The sequence below is a fragment of the Pocillopora verrucosa genome, chromosome 2 (assembly GCF_036669915.1).
Source record: "Pocillopora verrucosa isolate sample1 chromosome 2, ASM3666991v2, whole genome shotgun sequence".
In the NCBI taxonomy this organism is placed as follows: Eukaryota; Metazoa; Cnidaria; class Anthozoa; order Scleractinia; family Pocilloporidae; genus Pocillopora; species Pocillopora verrucosa.
Genome location: NC_089313.1, coordinates 8304592 through 8323285, shown reverse-complemented (window position 1 = coordinate 8323285; position 18694 = coordinate 8304592). Strand labels below are relative to the sequence as shown.

General features: G+C 37.6%; 1 pseudogene; it reads right to left on the bottom strand.

Annotated features, from left to right (window-relative positions):
• Positions 1-4314: 4314 nt before the first annotated feature.
• Positions 4315-18694, bottom strand: part of LOC136279212 (uncharacterized) — a 360360-nt pseudogene continuing 345980 nt past the window's right edge.

Genomic DNA, 18694 nt, shown 5'->3' with positions numbered 1-18694 from the left:
ACAACAAAATTTATTTAGCGCCATTTCCATGTAGCCCAATGGCGCTTTACAATCAAAAAAAGAAATAGAAAAGTAAATCTAACCTGCTTATGATGAACAAATATGTAAATACATGGTATCCAGTCGTTTCGTACCCATGGATCTTTGACGTTTCGTACGTACTTTCGATTAGTTCGTGCCCAACTCTCTGGTCGATTCGTACCCAACAAATTATGACACAAAATGTTTAAAACAAACATAGAAATTAATTTCATTTATCCTAGTAATCGTTAAAAAGCTAATTTCTAAACACAAAAACATTGAAAAGCTCTCTTTTAGTTTATACTCTTGAAAAATCGTGAACTAGTTCACCCATCCTTATATTTTGCCTACTACCACGCAGCGCCTACGACTAAACGTACTTATTCTACATAGGAAGTAGAACGTGTGGGAACAGGCCCTCTAATCAGCATTATTTATAACTGAAATAATAATAATACTAATAATAATAATGACAATACGAATAATTACAAAGTTTATGTAGCGCCATTTCCATTTAGCCCAATGGCGCTGTACAATAAGTAAAGAAATAGAAAACTAAATCTAACCTGCTTATTATGAACAAATATGTGAATACATGATTTAAGAATATCTCATGAAGCACTATTAAAATCATATGAACCTCTTGTGAGGGCCATATCTATTGCTCAGAAAAATAAAATAACATAAAATAATGCACAAAAAATGGTCTATTCAGGAAAACTCGCTAAGCACTGAGGTGGATAATTTCTAATTTTAAATACAGCTATTATCTATACCTTTTAGCACGTTAAAAGTGGGGGCATATAAATCTCCAACGAAACAGAGTTACACTTAGTCTTTCGAGTCCCAATGAAACTCAAAATCCTTGAAATTACAAGGTTTCAATGCTACGAGAGGTCTGAGAACTAATTTTACATACTGGCTTAGCCTCTTGATCGAAATTTGCATTAAGATGTCGGGTTGAACCGCTGTTTTGTGGTAATGAGGTTAGCATCGTAGCAATCGTAATGTAGGCAGAATCTTTTTGTTAAGTCTCTTTGTTTTTTTAAAAAAGAAAAGTTGAAGCTCTTAACTCGGAGAATGGGCAATTTTTGGTGGAAAAATCAGCATCTTTCCAAATTGCCGGAGGGTTGTTCGCGTCTCTGATCTTAGAAATCTTGTACTGCGCTGGTTTACTCTTGACTTGGGGAGCATTTTAAAGTAAAGATTTCATGCCATTAGGGTTTTAGCTGGTGATGGGAAGGGTCGTAATGAAGCGGGAACGGCCTCACGAGGATGAAGACCTCGAAGAAAAAAGAATATCGAGTGAGTTCCCTTCAGTTTACAGTGTTTGTGGCCGAAGGCGAAGTCTGGGGAACATACGGACACTTGGTGAGTCAAACGAGGCGAGTCATCTAATATTTGATAGATCTTAAATTTATTCGTACAAACATTCTAATTCCTATGATAAAACACAGAAGCTTATGTGTTGTTTCAACCTGCCCCCCTCCTACCTGGTACGACTCAGGTGCATTTGACTGTCGTCCGTGCCAAGGGAGTAAGGAATTAAAAAACCTTACCCTCCCAAGGTGGTTAATTTAAAGCGGAGGTGTCAAATGTTTCTATAGGGAATACAAGTGTCTTATTTTTAAGGTCAAGGAGTTGAAAGGTATTGAGTTCGCTCTTGTGAAAGAATAAAACATTCTTAAAGATGGGCAAGGAACATGTTGCCATGATCTTAATAGTTATCACTGGCTTTACAGAAGTTTAAAGACCACATTTAATAGCGGTGATACAAGTAGATTTCACACTGCAGTGATGCACTCTGTATGAAAGTCATCAGCATTGCTATGAAAGGTGACCATTTTGATGTAAGGCCATACAAGTTTTAAAGTTTTTTTAAAATAGTCAAATCAATTGCTTCTTAATGAGTAGAAAGTCATGTTCCCTGATCTTGCCTTCTACAAAACAAATAGGTCCACACTGCTTTCGTGTGTCTTGGACAACAACAACAATAATAATGATAATTAACATTTCTAGAGCACCAAAATTATAAAAATATTCTAAAGCACCTTACAAAATATTCTATAAAATATTAAAAGAATTAAACGATAAAATGTGAAAAATATGAAAGATATTAAAATGTTAACACTAATAAAAATGTTAAAACAACTTAAAAATGGCTACACTGACTGTTTTGAATTTCAAACAGCAGTTTGTTCCACAGAAGTGGCCTGGAATGGGCAAAGGTGCGATCACCAAAGGTCTTGAAATTAGTTCTTGGGATCTTAAGAAGGCCAGGAACGTAGGTGATGACCAGAAATGGAGTGTGGCTGCAGATATTCTTCTCAGTGAAGATGGGATAAGGCGGACGAAATGTGATCAAACTTTGGAATCCTAAATATTAATTGAGCAGCATCGTTAACCGCCTTCTGGATACGATCTGTCTGGTACTTGGGATGCCAAAGAGAAGAGAGTTACAGTAGTCCAAATGTGAAGTCACAAATGCATGAATAAGAGTCTTCGTGGACTCAGGACTAAGGCATTGCCTAATTTGGCAAATTAGATGAAATTATGACAAGATGAAACTGCATGGTTACAGTTATTCTGGGCCATAGGTCTGCTTTGAAGGTATGCTGAATGGATGTCGATGGTTGCATCAGCGTGCTAAAGTTGACTGGTTTTCAAAGAAGTTGTTTGATAGCCTGTTTAACAATCAGACATTGCGTTCTGAGTTTTCTAAGTAATTAAACCTTTTTAGCCATGTGGTCACATGGTTTGAAATGGGTAAACAAGAATCAAAAACGACTGCTGAAGTATGTGCTTCAGATGAAATCTTATAGATGAAACTGCCTCTTCTATGGCTGAAACTTTCATTGTCACAGGTAAATCAGCGCTTTAAAGACTGTGGTATAAGAAATCGGCAACAAAGGAAATATAGTTTGTAATTAAGATTACAAACACCTCAAGCTGGAAAGACAAACTTTTGAGTGAATGATATTTCAAGGTCGCATCATGCAATATTCCATAGACAATAAATGCTCTGCGAACATAGAGTCATAGGATCCCTGGATAGCCTAGCTCAAATTTTACTTGAATCCATGTCTGGAATTTTTATCTTCAAGATAAATTTATGGCATTTTCTCTCTTTTTCTTCGCCCTTTTGGAAGACTTAAACAAGCTTTTTTGCCCAGCCTTTCAGCATTTTCTGTTGTGGCCAGAACCACAGCTAGTTAATACCACCTTGAATTTGGCACTTTGATCTTGAAAATTCCGGTGGAATTTATTCAATTATTGATTTCAAGGCTGAGGCATGTGTGTCGCTGATGGCGTCTCTGTGATTGGTTAAGGTATAAAGCTACTTCCGGTCTGAGGGGGGCAACAGTGTGGACTTATCTTTGTTGTTGGATTAACTTTGGCAGAACTCTTAGCTGGATAAATATTTGATAAATTTAGTGGATTTATCAGGCACAAAATATGCACACAATATCACATTGCAGCTAGTAAGCTGAATTGCAGAAAATTTAAAGTAATTTTGGAAAAAATTTAACATTATGCATGGTCCTTAAAAACTATTATACATGGTAAAATTTGCATTACAAAATCTATATTTATTAGTATTACTAATAAAGACCTAGTTTATGTAAAACTGATATTTACTCATTGAAAATCGTTTATGACTAGTTAAAACTAGGAATTGTCTTTTTCATACACAGATGGTATTAAAGAACATCAATTTTGTATCTGTCAATTCTTGTGAACAGTCTTTGGAAGGTTTGAGTTTTCCATGTTCTGTACTTTGGTTGGGGCTTGAGTGGTAGCTTTAACCTTGGCATTTAAAGCAGACACATGAAGGCTCTCCCAAAGGGGAATATAAAGAATAAAAAGGATCACTAGGCAAAGATATGTATGAACTTGTAACTGTGGAAGAAGGGATTGCCACTTTCAGATGAGTTTATGGTATTAACTAAATGTCTTCATGATCTACCATTTGCTCCTTAATAGCCTCAAGTCTCCAAGTAGGGAGATTGGGTGGGTGCATTTATTTCTCATCTGCATGTTTGGCCTGAATTAGAATTGCTTTCCCTGCTGGTTAACTTGAACCTTCTTTGCCTTTGTGTCTTTCCAGTCTCCCAGAGTAACCATGCAGTAGTTTATTTTCTCTCCTAGAAGACTATTCTGAGTAAACTTGCAATTAATGATTATAAAAGCTATTTATAATGGTTATTAGGAAAGTACAGACTAAATTACGAATAAAATTATTTGGAATTACAACATGCTTTAAAATCTACAAGTGTACAAACTAGGGAAAATTTAAATGTGTGAGTGAAAATATGGTGGTCTTTGATGATATCTTTGGCAGCTAACAGTTCCATGATAAAAATGTAACACTGTAGAAACCACAGCACAGGGAATCACTTTCACATCAGGACATTTATGCTTTGGGCACTGAACCCAAACCAGATAATTGATGCATTCATTTCAGTTCTGTGTAACTTGACTTTAATTACGAGGGTGGGGTGCAACAATTCCACAAAAACCTGGGGAAAGCAGTTATCCCTTTATCGGTCAACGTTCTTGTTGCCAGTCAAACCAGGAGTTCTCGTCAAGGGGACAAAATCTAAGTTTCTTTGCTGAATCTCCAGCTTGAACAGAGTGGTGTAAGATGGCTATCAATTTCTTTTTCATGGTGTAAACAGCAACATTTATCTCACTATCGGATGGATTTGAGGTTGACAGAACGTTATGTGTAATGGTTAGACCATGGTATCTCTGAATCTTCTTTACTTGTTTGTCTGAGGTGGCCACGCCCTCCAACTGGCTTTTTCATGTGAAAAACACTTGCCTCAAGGAAATTGTAGGGCATTAGATATACAGGACAAGCAGAAAGCAAAAAATTATTGATTGAATCACTGAAGTAATTTATAGTAAAGCAAACATTGCCAAACAATAAATCAACAACTATGTACCTACTGTCTTATGCATATAGTCAAACAGAAACTGTACGATAAAATTGAAACATTTTTCAGAGAACTGTTTAGAACAGTTGAAGTTGATCACATGTTAAATAATATAGATAATTGAGGAAAACGGGCTTAGATATACTAGCTTATATCCTTTTCTTTTAAAATACCTTTCTTCATCTGAGCTTTATGATCAATAGTCTGATAAAGCCAGGTTGAATCTAGACTCACCGATTGTCGATCAATGTCAGATTGAAAGAAAGATGACCTTATTGATGTATCGGGTGTTGTATAATCATAGTAAAAATGATAATAATAGTAATAATAATTGTTATTTGTACTAATTGACCAAAAGCACCTATCAAAGTTGCTAATGCATATGTAAATTACATTATAAGTTTAATATTTGTTAATTCAGGAACAAATCTGAGGTCTTTGAAAGCTAAAAGGAATAACTCATTGAAAATGTCTTAACTTTACTCTTAAGGAAACTTAAGCATGCTACAGTTCTTATTAGGTCTATTTGTTTGGCCAGAGTGAGGGAGCAATGACTGAAAAAGTGCAATTTTCATAGGAGTCAAGATTATCCTCAGAGACCTAACAATTCCTTGTTGGTAGGGTGGAGTGGAGTGTCCAAGGTATGTTATTAATTAAGGAGTCTGCATCAACAACTTTATTCACAGGGGGTGTTTCTTTAGTCTGCCTTTCTTTTCTTTCTATAATGGTTTAGGACTTTTTACTGGTCATCTCAGAGGACAATCACTACCTCAAGAGAAAAGTCTCGGCAAGTTAGTTGTCAGGTTGATTGTAGCTTGCTAGAAATCTATCTCATGAGCTCCCCTTCAAGACATGTGCCTCTCGTAAAACTATACTTAGATATACATATAGGAAGTCTGTGATCTGATTTTTCTGTTGTGCAGTGCTTGATACGTAGAAGTAGAGCGCAATATTTATGAGATAGGGGAAAAAACAGAGACTATACTTTCATCCCTACAAGCCTGTTTCGTGATTACTCACTCATCAGGGGATTTTATTGTGAAGAATATTCATAACCATCATTCATATAATTTACAAACTTGCATAAAGGCATGGCGGGAAATTTCAATGCTTTGTTCAATTGTTTATATACACAGTAATTGTTTGTTTCTGTGGTGGCATGAAGACACGTGTTCATTACGTTTATTGAGTGATGATAATTCAGGTTGGTGGATGATAAGTAATTTTTCTTTGAGGTAGAGGTTGCATCTTTTGCTTGCGTTGTTGTAGGGTGATCTTGATGAAAGGATGTGCCATAAAATAAAGTGGTCAATGTTATTTTCTTTAAGGGTCCAGGTATGTTTGCTGAGTTCGGTAGAGTTTCTGTGTTTTGTGTGTTGGAATGATGTGGTGTGGTTTCTGTATCTAGTCTTCAAGTCGTTTTCTGTAAGTCTGATTTACGTTTCAGTGGTGCTGTTGTCCTTACGTGTGACGGTGGCTCGGTAGATTAGTGATGACTGGAGGCAGTTTCAGTTAAGTGGGCATGTGTTCTTCTGTTGGCAGCTCCAAGTTTTGGCGTCTTTTGTGTTGGTGTTATTTGCGGTGTCATTGAAGGGTTTGGATGAATTTAAAATGCGTTTGTTGTTGTTGTCGATGGTCTGCTTAGTGTTATTCATGCAGCTGTAGCAGGTTTTAATTGTGTTACGATTAAAGATTCTTTTAAGTTTGCGGTCTTTCGGGAAGTGCTTGTCTTCTATGGCAAGGAATCTGTGTCTGATATTGGTGCTGACATTTTTGCTGAATTGGGGGTTGCAGCAGAGTATGTTGTTCCGTTGACTGTCTTTTCGTTTGTTAGTTATGGGTGGTTCATAATGTAGAGTGAACTGGTATCCGCATTTGTCGAGTGCTTTTTGATATGGAGCCGCTCCTCCATATCAAAAAGCACTTGATGAATGCTTTTTTATATGGAGGGGCGGCTCCATATCAATAAGCATTCGAAGAATGCAGATACTGGTACACTCTACACTACGAACCACCCACAACTAACAACCAAAAAGCAGACAACGGAACAACATACTCTGGTACAACCCCCCATTCAGCAAAATTGTCAGCACCAATATTGGACACCAATTCTTTGCCCTAGTAGACAAGCATTTCTCGAAAGACCACAAACTCAGAAGAATCTTTAATCGTAACACAATCAAAATCAGTTACAGCTGCATGAATAACACTTAACAGATCATGGACAACCACAACAAACGCGTTGTAAATTCATCCAAACACATCAATGACACCATAGATAACATCAACGCAAAAGACAGCAAAACCTGCAGCTGCCGACAGAAGATCACATGTCCACTTAACGGAAACTGCTTCCAGTCATCACCAATCTACCAAGCCACTGTCGCACGTGAGGACAACACCACCGCTGAGACATACATCAGACTTACAGAAAACGACTTCAAGACTAGATACAGAAACCACACCGCATCGTTCTAACACACAAAACACAGAACCTCTACCGAACTCAGCAAACATATCTGGACCCTTCAAGAAAATAACATTGACCACTTTATTTCATGGCGCATCCTTTCATGAAGATCACCCTACAACAGCGCAAGCAAAAGATGCAACCTCTGCTTCAAAGAAATATTACTTATCTTCCACCAACCTGAATTATCATCACTCAAGTAACGTAATGAAGTTGTCTACTGTGTAACAATTGAACAGAGAATTGAAATTTACCACGACGCCTATTTGCAGATATGAATAATAGGCGTGGATATGCATATTATATATATATATATATTCCTTGTGGTTTAAATTTACTTTGGCATTTATGGGAATGACAGAAATTCAGGGGATGAAAAGATGGCAAAAAAAGTAGATTATACACTAACATCTGGGCCTCATAACACATTTTAGAGGTGACCTAAATAGTTAAGGCAAAGTATGCCTCCTTAAAGAAAATGTTTGAATTTGTTTATGTTTATTATATGAGGGCTCAAGGCTGTTCATAGCATTATGCAACTGTGTGACATTGCATACTAGCAGCTGTTTCTTAAAATAGGAGAAACCTTGTCCCTGCAGGGCTGGGGAGATGTGTTGAACTTCTTGGTGTTTCTCAGCATGAGAGTGGCAAACGTTTGTGCATGGTGCTTCTCATGTATGTGATCCATGTACAATTATATCATTACCCATTACAAATAAGAAAGTAAAAAATTGATAAAAAGCTAAAATTACGGTAGAAAAAATCAAAATACAGTCTTGAATATCTATACAAAGACAAGTCTAACCCCTTGGTATGACTTTATCTTCATTGCAAACATGTAAATATCAAGATATCAAGACCAATAAAAAGAATTCTTTGGTCGAATAAAAATAGTTCAAAGTATCGATTTAAAATCTATTTACATAGCCCTGACAGTGTTTTTCTCTAGGCATAGGTTTTTTAATTTTCATTAAATTTGTTTATCATTACTACAACTGTATCATTCCATTAAATCTCCAAGGGGCATATGCATTCCTGGCAATGCATGGCGCACAGCATCTAGTTCTCTTTGCTCACTTTTACAAAGTTTTTTTCACTTGTTTACTTTGATTTACTGACCTTCATAGATTACTGTCTAAATGGCATATGAAGCAAATTTTTGTTTCCTTTTTCTGGCTGATAGTTGTATTAAAGGTCTGAAATTATTGGTCTCAGTTCCTGGTGACTCAGTGACCATTTTTTACACATAAAATGTAATACTTTATACACTGTTGTACATTACAAATTTAAAATACAAAATACTTAGAACACTGAGGAATAGTTCAAATGAAGAGCCAGGAGGCTAAATAGCCGCTAAGTTTGGGTTGGGATTTTGTGATTGGGCAATATGTATTGGTCAGCATACGGGGTAAAATGCTCAGAAAAGCAGGCTTTGTTTTTTATTAAAACATTTCCATTTCTGCTTGGGTGGGCGCTGGCACTTCTGGTTTCAGAATGGGACTTTCAGTGATGACTTCGATGTTCCCTTATCGAGATTCTCTATTGTTTTGTCAAGGTCATTTTTTATTTTCTTTGCAAATGTTTGTTCTCCAGAGTTATTGTACACTCAAGGTTTACATACATTTTTTGGGAGCATATCTGGTGTTGTATCCATGAATACTGCGTGCGTATTGAAATGATTTTGGAATAGATCCACTTAAGCAGGCCTTTCTGCCATAGATGCAAAAACTTTAAAGCACTGTGTTGATACAAATTATTTACTGTTAGAATATCTAGAATGTTGAGCAGATGGAGGGTGTTATCTGTTTGTTTATGCAATGTACCAATAACAGTGTGGCAAAACTTCCTCGTGTTTGTTCTAAAGTGATCGATCAATAATTGCCAAGAAGATGCACATGTAAAATACATCTTCTGCTCTTCTTTGTCAACCAGTGTTTAGTTAGCAGTGTGGCTGTCACTTGGGATTAAGATTGACAGAGTATTCCATGATTAATCACAACTATTCTCCTGAGGGAAGTGGTAAGTGAGTTGGCACACCTCTTGCATCTTCAGCGTCTGAATAAGTCATGTAAAATACCATCTTTCTTTTGTTGTATTATGAACCACTAATTACCTGGAGAGTAGCTGAGTTGATAAAGGATTATGTCAAGTGGGAAGACAGTATTGAAAGGAAAAAAGGCAATTTGCAAATCCTGAAAGGTTTCTCTCAAAAACTAACAGAACTACCTATATAGGGCTTTTATAAGTGAATAGTAATTGAAATAAAATATTCTGACGGAGGTGGTCTTTTGGCTGGGTTGACTGAATTTGTGAGGAAGCTGAATCCGTGATTTACCACATTGGTTTATATCAGTAGCATTCTTATAAACCTTCAATAAAATTTCCCATAAAAGAAGCTTGGAAAATTTGACTTCAGATGATTTGAGGTCATTGCCACCTCCCATGGGGGGTATATTTAGTGCCTAAGAGGCATCCTTTGGCACATCATTAGATTTATTGAATTTTAGACCAAAAACCATAATTGTAGTTTGAAGTTTTTCCGATAGGAGCTGTCAAAGAAGTACACATTGCTCGCACAAAATGCTTTCAAGTTGGAGTCCAGTGTTTTATATACAGTTACAAATGTAAAAACGATGATAAAAATGCCTTTGTTCATTCATTAATCTTCTCTAAGTTTGGACCATAACACTGGATGACAATTCTTTTGTTAAATTTTCCCTACATTGTGATTTTGAAGATATCTCTTCCTTGCCCAATTTTTTGATGTATGGAAACCATGACTATGCACGATTGTATTAGTATATTAATAGAATCACCCTCATAAAATTGTGAAGATCCTCATCACTATTCAAAGCTGATGGAATGCTTGCCAATCAAGCGAAGTATTTTCAACTATAAGGGGTTATTTGAAATGTGCAGTAGTACGTCATCATATAATAGTTTACTTTTGTTCTATGCCACTATCCAGTTTTTGTTCAACTGTGGACAGTTTGTTCTGACTGGTTTCCAAAATTGGACTTACTTAAGTTTGCTCTGGGCTTTGTAATTGGCAGGAGAATCTCGACTAAAGTAATAAGATATACTGGGCATCACAATGCTTGTGTGATCAGACTGTTGTTAGGATACTATGATATTTGCACAATAACCAACAAGCAATTTCTCAAGTGTCTGCGAGTACATGGAAAAACATTTTCTGCTTTCCCCAAAGTTCATTAACATAGTGAGAAACTTAAAAGTTTTACCTTTGCTTTTGCTTATTCAGTTTGCACTAGTGTTTCACCTGAGGAGATCTGAGGACTCTATACTTGTTGTGCAGCACTTGTTATACTTGTTGTGTAGCACTGACAAAACAAAAGTTAATTATAAAAGTGAAATAAGGTTGCGTTTGATCAAGAGGATATTCTTTATCGATCATCAAATCATTTTAGATTCTGTAAAAAAAAAAATCAGTTAGGGAAAAAGTTATTCTAAAGATATAATAAAGTAAGAGTAAGAATTAAAGAAAAATTATCATTACCTACTACATTACAAGAGTATTAAAAAAAAAGGCTTGAGAATTGAGGTTACCAATTTCAAGCGGTTTGAGCTTTTTAAAGTAGGAAACACTCAAGTTAACCTCTGATCCAGTGCTCTGATCAGTGTGTATGTATCGGAATGTAAACAGTTTCATTTCAAATCACTCATGATGATTTGATTGTATGCAGAGCATGTCAAGTTATAGGTATTAGTCATGACAAAGATGAAAATTCATCTGAAAACCGAAAATGCTTAACCAGCTATGGTTCATTATCATGTTATGGAAACATCTGTCAATAATTTGAAGGTCTTTCAAAAGACACTGACAAATTTCAAGTCTAGCAACAACCCAAATATTTTATTCACATTATAACATTGTTTATTCGACAATAGAAAATCAAAGTCAATAAGAAGTTAGCTATAAAATTTTTTAAACAAAACAGAGTTTTATTAGATACTATTAGTGCATGCCTGTTCAGCCATCCTTCTGTTACAGAGATAACTGTCAACAGCTTTAGAGCAATCCACAGCAATTCCTGTTGTGTCAACATCAATGGAAGAATTTGAATATAATCGGTTCGATCTTTTTTATTTAACTGGATCTAAGGTAAGTTTTTCCCCTGCCCTACTTGCATTTGGTCTATCTAATTCCTGTGGTAAAAAGAAAAGCGGCACAATATGTATGGCAAAATTCTTATTGAAGGTCGACTTTAACTGCAGTGAAGGAGGGTATCCTCTGAAGTTTCCTCCTCTGTTGGCGCACAGTTAGGTGGTGAAGTTCTCATCATTAAATTTCATTTAAGGATACTGGAATGTGAGCAGCATCTTGCAGCACTGAACAAACAGATGCAAAGGTGTATGTTTAATTAGTTCCATTGGTTTTAATCATATGTGGATTTTCACCAGCAACACTTTGCTTAATGGCCTTCATGACATCACTTGAGCAAATCTCACCCTTCATTATCAATAGTTGACTTCGAAAGTCCACAATAGCAAAACCTGTGGTCACAATCTCAAACTCTCCTAGGAATGTAAGAATCGCTGATATTCCTCTTTTTTATGTAATAAGCAATGCTGTTGGGGTCCCTTTCTCTCAGGCACATCTTGTGGACAAATTTGTGTTTAAACACTCTCCACCGCTGCAAGCTCTTTTTGGCATTGCATTTGTTTTCCCCATACTAAGCCAGCTTAACATGCTTTGTCTCTCTACCCTGCATTGAATTGAGGCCTAATCCATAGCAATACCTCAGATGGATGATGGATGATCTTCTTCACATTTGGCACCAAGGAGTAAATTATTATAAATAAATACAAATAAACCTACATTTTTTGGCTCTTTATACAAGATAATTGATCAAGAAAAGTGAAAAATGTGAAAAACTTTCGAGATTTTTTGTAGGAATGGAAAATTTCATGTTTAGAGAGATGCATGTGAGCGAAAAATCGATGGGAAAATCGTAGCGTTTCTTTCTCTTTATTATTTTGGAGATTTGCTAAAATCAGGAAATAGGGCTCTGGTGACAGAACAAAACATTCATTAGTCTATAATTTGATCGTCTATTATCATTATCGCACATATAATAAGGAAACTGCAACAGGAGAGGAGATTTTAAAGTCATGTCGCGTGCTTGTTGACGTACAAGTTCCTGTGTGTAACAACTTCGGCTTTTCCATACCGCGGATGACGGGAAACTCTGCCCCCCTTATTTGATACGAAATATCAATAGCCCATAAAATTCATTGTAACTGCGTCATGTTTCCAGAAAATAAGACTGGAAAATGTTTTTTCCACTTTCCACCATCAAGAAATTCCACGTAGAAGTAGTATTTTTTGCGTCACTGCGTGACCTTTCATGAGAAGTAAAAATTGTTGATCTTTTTTTTTTCAAGAAGACACTTCTAGAAAGTTCTTAATCCTTCTGTTATCTTATTTTCCTGTTTTTTGACTGCAAATATCATCTACATTTGCTATTATTTTCGCCGATTGTCATGGCATTTCCTGTTTGCACGTGCGTGCCAGTTCATATACAGCACTCTTTCGAGTTTCTTTGGGTGGTGTCGGGCTTAGGTGTGTAGGTCTGGCTTAAAAGATATCTGCACGGTGCAACACGGGTTCCTATGTCTGCTTCTTTTTCTTTATTTGTATTTTTATTCTCTGCCTTGCATTGTCACACATTTATGTTTTTTTATTCCTTTAGCGCATTCCCTCAGATTTGGAAGTAGGCTGTGAAAAGTCAATATTGACCAGAACTTAATCCCTTTTCTATCACTATTTGTTTCAGAGAACCCCTGTTATTTATAACTTTATTTCTCAAGGGAATGTGTTTTTATTTGCTATCTATTTCCATTAGAACATGAAACTAGGTCCTGATCAGTTTTTTTTTGTTTCGTGACTCCCAAAAACTGTGTTTGCGACAACATCAATTGAGAAATCAAAGGCAATTACGCCTGAGAAATTCGCTTTTAGCCTTCTACCCGCAGAAGGCAAATCCATGTAATGAAACGTTCTAAGACCTCTGTAAACTAGAGGCATTACGTGATGTTGAGGGGTCAAATATTTACACTAAATCTGTGACCCTCAAAGGGATCATGTACTCGTACATGTAACGTCTGGAAAATATCACGCATATATCACACCGTGGGCGCACCTAGCGAATTCTATCCACTGGCTTCAATAGTAAAGAGACAACTTATTTACTATTTGTATATGAGCAAGCTTATTTGCCCTACTTGAAAAAATCCTTGATGAAGTCTACTCTTGTCAGACGAAACGTGTGGGAGATAAATACAAGTTTTTACTTTCTCAGTTCGTGCGGTGATTCTCACTAGTTTGTTCCGTCAAAAACGCTTTTAATGTGAAGGTCGACCTCGACAGAAAAATTTAGCTTACCCTGTCATAATCAATGGTTTGATACCGTAACTACCCATTTAGGTACATCATTGGGCTTTGATCACAATAATGAAAAAAAAAAATGTGCGTTTCCTCACGCACGCAACATTTATTCTTTGGAAAATTATTTTACTCGAGGGCGATGTCGCTTAGCTTGGCTCGTCTTGACTCTGACCGACGAAAATTATCGAGGTGAACCCCATGGAATTCTTGTCAAATGTTTTAAAAACTTTGGCTACCCTTGATTTGCACGCAGAAAAGAAAAGCCAAATTCCGAACGGTAGGTCAAAATATTTTATTTATTGGTCAATTTATGAACTGTTTTATAACAGCGCGAGGAAAAAGCAAAATTGAAACAACCGGCGTATCGGTCAAATGAATTCCTTTTTTTTCAACAAGGAGTTTGTAATTTTTCCCAGCAAATTTAAGTGGGGGTCAATTTTTTGTGACAGCCGAAGATAGACATCTCTGAAACGTCTCTGAAACTCTTAAAGAGTTTACACTTGCGGTACTATTTTCTTCCTTCTCGCAACAGCGCAACAGACATTGTTAATCCTATGTAGTGTAGGTGTATCAGTTGTATTACGTCTTAATAGTGATGCCATATAAGAAATGAAGTGTCTAAAAAGCCCTCAATTCAACTTAACACTCGAATTGATAGAGTCAAGATGGTGCAGTTGTCTTGCTCATTTGCAACTAACTGTAGAACCAAATGTTATTTTTCTCGCGCTGGCCAGGGACGGCAACAGCTCATACCTATAAATTCGTGGGTGTACAGCTTAAAAAAAAAAAATTGAGAGCCGTCGATGTATCCCAAACATGCGTTTCGTCCGAGAAGAAGCTTATTCTAGCGCGTATTGGCTTATTTGGAGAGTTACGAAGACCGCGATTTCACGATATGCCTCAAATATCGTGCACAACTTAGTGTGAGATTCAGGCCTTCGGGTTCGTAAATGCCACTATCCTCCTCATAAAAATCGGAGACGTAAAGTTGAGAGGGAGGTGAGTCTGAAGATGGCAAAAGAAATCAAAGCTGGTGGCGCGTCTTCCTGGTGGCAAGGTGACTGTAAACCTAATAGAACGCGTACTGTAACTGCTATCTTGGAGTCGGCAATGAATAAGGAAGAAGGGCAAGAAGAGCACTTATCTGAACATCAGTTTTCCTAACTGGTGATTTGTGACTGAGATGAACTTTATATCATATGATTGCTAGGGATACGCAGGTACTGTAGAGGCGCTTACATAAATAGAGGTGGGCGATCCTCCCTCTGACTTAAGAACTGCGACAAGTTTAGAGCTCAGACCAACTGACACAGTTTGGAGCACCTCAGGGTCTCACTAGGCTCATCACATTAGAAACCTTCAGAAACTAATCGTAGAAGCGGGTGGTTATCGGTAACGTGCACAGATCTCTGAACGCGGGTCATTGCGAGAACTATATCCAATCCGTCACAGACAGAACAAGAAAGCGAGATATTCTTGCTAAAAGGAAGAACGTATCGAGACGTTTCAGTCATTGACTGCCGTCCAAAAGCACCCTAACAAAGACAAACACAGTGAAGCTGACAAAAAAGAATCCGCTTATGATAAGATCAAGAGGAAATAGACGAAGACCGGCTTGCCATTCTATAGGGGATGGCTACGTTCAAGGACGGACCTCAGGTAAAATTCTGACGAACAATCCCTAACTAGCCAAGTGGACTTTGGATGGGCTCTTTGGAAAACACAAAAAACAGCCACCTTTTCTCAGAAAGTAAAGATTTATCTCCTAGACGTGTGCTGGACAGTGGAGGAAACTTGCAAGGCAACCGCCTCTAATGTGACTTCCCAAATATCGAGTTTAACGACATTTGCATCTCACTTTTCTTTCATATTTATTGTCTTTGCTCACGAAAACAACTGACTATGTCTTGGGATTTCATCAAGGGAAATTTGCAGGAAGCCTACTGGTCAAAATATTGCTGGCTCATTCTTAATAAATTTTACAAGTCACGCAATTAAACGCCGGCAACACTCGATCTAGAGAGATGCAGATTTATATGTAGTAATAGAATGCTTGAAAAAATATGCAGATATTTTACGATCGAAGCAGGCAAATAATCATAGAGATCTGCAGATTATTTTGAAATTGCTATCTAGCAGACAGCATGATCAACGCGCTTGAATAATTCCTAAGGAGAGTCTCCGGGTCACGCAACAGATGTTAGCTTAGCGGAGTTCTGCATGGAAATGTTCGATGGTGCTAAGTGACAACGACAACTCTATTTTAATTTTATTTTCGGGATAGAAGCACAGTGTTTCGTCTGATAGAACTATTGATATTTGCTCTCAAGCGAGAGCGCAGAATTTCTCGTCTGTAAAAGCCGAAGTTGTAGCACACTGGAACTTGTAGTGATGTCAACAAACACGCAGCATGTGACTTTAAAAGCTCCTAAAACGAGCAATGATGATGATAAACAATCAAATTATAGACTATTGAATGTTTTGTGCCGTACAAAAGCCATATTTACTGATTTTAGCAAATCTCCAAAGTAATAAACGACTGAAGAAAGAAACGCTACGATTTTCTCTTCGATTTTTCGCCCACATGCATCTCTCTAAACGTGAAATTTTCCATTCCTACAAAAAATTTCGAAAGTTTTTCACATTTTTCACTTTTCTTGATCAATCATCTTGTATAAAGAGCCAAAAAATGCAGGTTTATTTGGTCAAGCGACCGCCTAAAGCAAGAATTGCGTGACAGGTGTAGTTGAGAGAAACTTGTCACAGTCGCAGATTTTAAAAGGCATCCAAGACAAAAATACGGTAGCGCCCAACGATTTTTTTGATGATTTTCAGAGATGAAATAATGGAGAATCAAGATTAGTGTTGTAGCTTTCTGGCAAGGGGAGATATTTGACCTCAAAGTTGTAAAATATTTGGGTGAATCGAAAAGTCTAAAAACACAGTCGTTTCTTTGCCTCTGTTGATTGACAAACCGTCAATCAAATTGACTGCTACTTGCAGCGAACATTAACTAAGGATGGAAAAATATGTGTGCAAATCCTCAGAGTAATGGGTTAAATACCATCGCAGTGAGAGCTTCATACATTTTACCTATTTTAAAGCGATTTCCTTGGTGAAAACCAAGAAAAACCGGGGGGGGTGGTCTATCTCCCCCCGGAAAAAACCAAAACAGAAACCGGTTCGTCTTTTTGAGTTTTGAGGTAGACCCTTTAAACTGGCAAAGTTTCATTGAAATCGGTGAGATGGCATGTAGCACGACTGCCCGATGCTCTCGTGGACAGGCTCTTAAATAGCATTAAACAGTTTCTGAACAAGAACGAAGTAGCAAGTCCTACTACAAGTTGTTCGTAAAGCCTATGATAAGAAAAAATGTTTCTATTCTTATGAACTATTGGAACTCTCAGATGCAAATCAACATTAATGTCTACGTCTTAACAAAAGTGGAGACTATTTTATCGAACTCAATCTTATTTTCTAATTTTAACGACTATTAACTGTTGAGGGATCTGAAATAACAAACTCGCACTGCACCATGTCGTTCCAACACTTGGGCATTGAACAATAACAAAATAAATTAGGGTCACAAGTTTGTCTCTTACTGAATCTAGCGGTGTTCGACTGTCGCGGAAAAGGTTCGAAAACGACCTTTCCGCAAACATTGAACTAAATGCTTGCTCATTTTCCCTTGGTCAAAAGAAACATCCGACAGGCCATTTCTAGCTGCCAGTTCGTATGCATCGGCGATACGCATATTTTGAATTCAAACATACTTTATCACGCACTGAAACGTAAAGTACTACCTATTTCTACGAGAACGTTAAGGACGATGTTTTCACTCGGTTCTGTTGCGGGGGGGTCCAAATCTGCGGAGATGGGTCCATATCCGCTAGCAGATTTGGACCGGGGGGTCCAAATCTAGTGGGGTCCAAATCCGCTAGGACACCGGGACGACATATCGAGTCATTTGAAGTACTACCAGCTATACAGCGATCCAGCTATCCAGCGAATTCCTCGAGTTCAAGACCCCCCCGGTCCAAATCCGCTGGCGGATATGGACCCCCCCCCCCATATCCGGGGGTCCGTATCCGCCATATTCATATCTTATTGAATCTAGCGGTATTCGACTATCGCGGAAACATTAAACTAAAAGCTTGCGCATTTTCCCTTGGTCAAAAGAAACATCCGACGGGTCACTTCCAGCTGCCAGTTCGTATGCATTGGCGATACGAGTGTTTTGAATTAAAAACATACTCTCGTACGCACTGGAACGTAAAGTATTGTTGGGGGGTCCAAATCCGCTGGCGGATTTGGACCTGACACCGGTATAGTTTGCCAATAGACTCAATCTCCAGTTGCCAGGATTCATCGTACTTCGTTTCAAAGTTTTAAAATCCGCGAGTTTTGCAACGAAAGAAAATCAATGCCTTCCTGGTAAATTTCAGTCAGTTAAATAACAAGCTGGTGGCAGCTTTTACGCCAAATGGTGTTGGACACTCAGTCTCCTTTCACAGCTTCACATTTTCCTCTGTGCTTCCTCTGTCTTCCAGGGTGTTCCGATGTTTAGAATCGAACATACCAATTTTTGTTTTATTTTTTTCCATATCGAGGCGAAAATGACCAGACCAAAACAAAATTAACTCGAACTCGCGGATTTCATTGGATAGCTGGTGGTACTTCAAAGGCCTCGATACGTCGTCACGGCATTTCAGGAGAGAAATCAGGGCTGAAATACCCGCAGCCACTTCAATCTTTGCTTTCCGTGGTTCGCTAACATTTTTCCTGCGCCTATAAATTCATGTAATGTTATGCCAAAATCGGAAAGTGAAAGTTTGTTCGTTTGTTTGCTGCAGT